The sequence below is a fragment of the Theobroma umbraticum genome, unplaced genomic scaffold, assembly GCF_002168275.2.
Source record: "Theobroma umbraticum cultivar Fairchild unplaced genomic scaffold, ASM216827v3 scaffold_55.0, whole genome shotgun sequence".
NCBI classification, from domain to species: Eukaryota; Viridiplantae; Streptophyta; class Magnoliopsida; order Malvales; family Malvaceae; genus Theobroma; species Theobroma umbraticum.
This window is the reverse complement of record NW_018397270.1, coordinates 951,383-951,937: the sequence shown is the minus strand read 5'-3', so window position 1 is coordinate 951,937 and position 555 is coordinate 951,383.

The following is a 555-nucleotide window of genomic DNA, read 5'->3' as shown; positions in this document are numbered from 1 at the left end:
GTAAGTAAGCATCAAGGCTCAACAAGGAAGAAGTAGGATACCCATGGTTTCTCTTGAATCCTCACAAACTCGAGCCTCCTTCCATTTCCTCTCTTTTCTTTCCCTTTCTTTCTCTTTTCTTCTTCTCAGGTGGAGCTCTCAAAGCAGTTTCTTCTTTCTTTTCCTCTCTCAATGGTCGGTTCTCTCAACTTCTCAAGGACAATTCCCTTTTGCTCTTTTCTTCCTAAAACTTGGTAGTTATATGACCACCCATTTAACTAGTCAAATTTCATGCACACATTTGCCTTTTATTTTCATTTGGCCATTTTGCCAATAGGTTTTCATGCACCAATTTCCTTTCTTCCATATTGGTTAGAAATCCTCCTTACTATCCATATCCATTCTTTAATTCATTCTCACTTAATTCCACCGTATTTGTGCCTAATGGTCTTTCATGAAACTTTCCCACCTTAATTTCCATTTGGCCTCCTCCTTGGCCAAAGACATTACATGCAACTATATTTTCTCTCCTTTTAGTCTAATTGTCGCCAAGTGTCCATCATGCATAAATCCTCC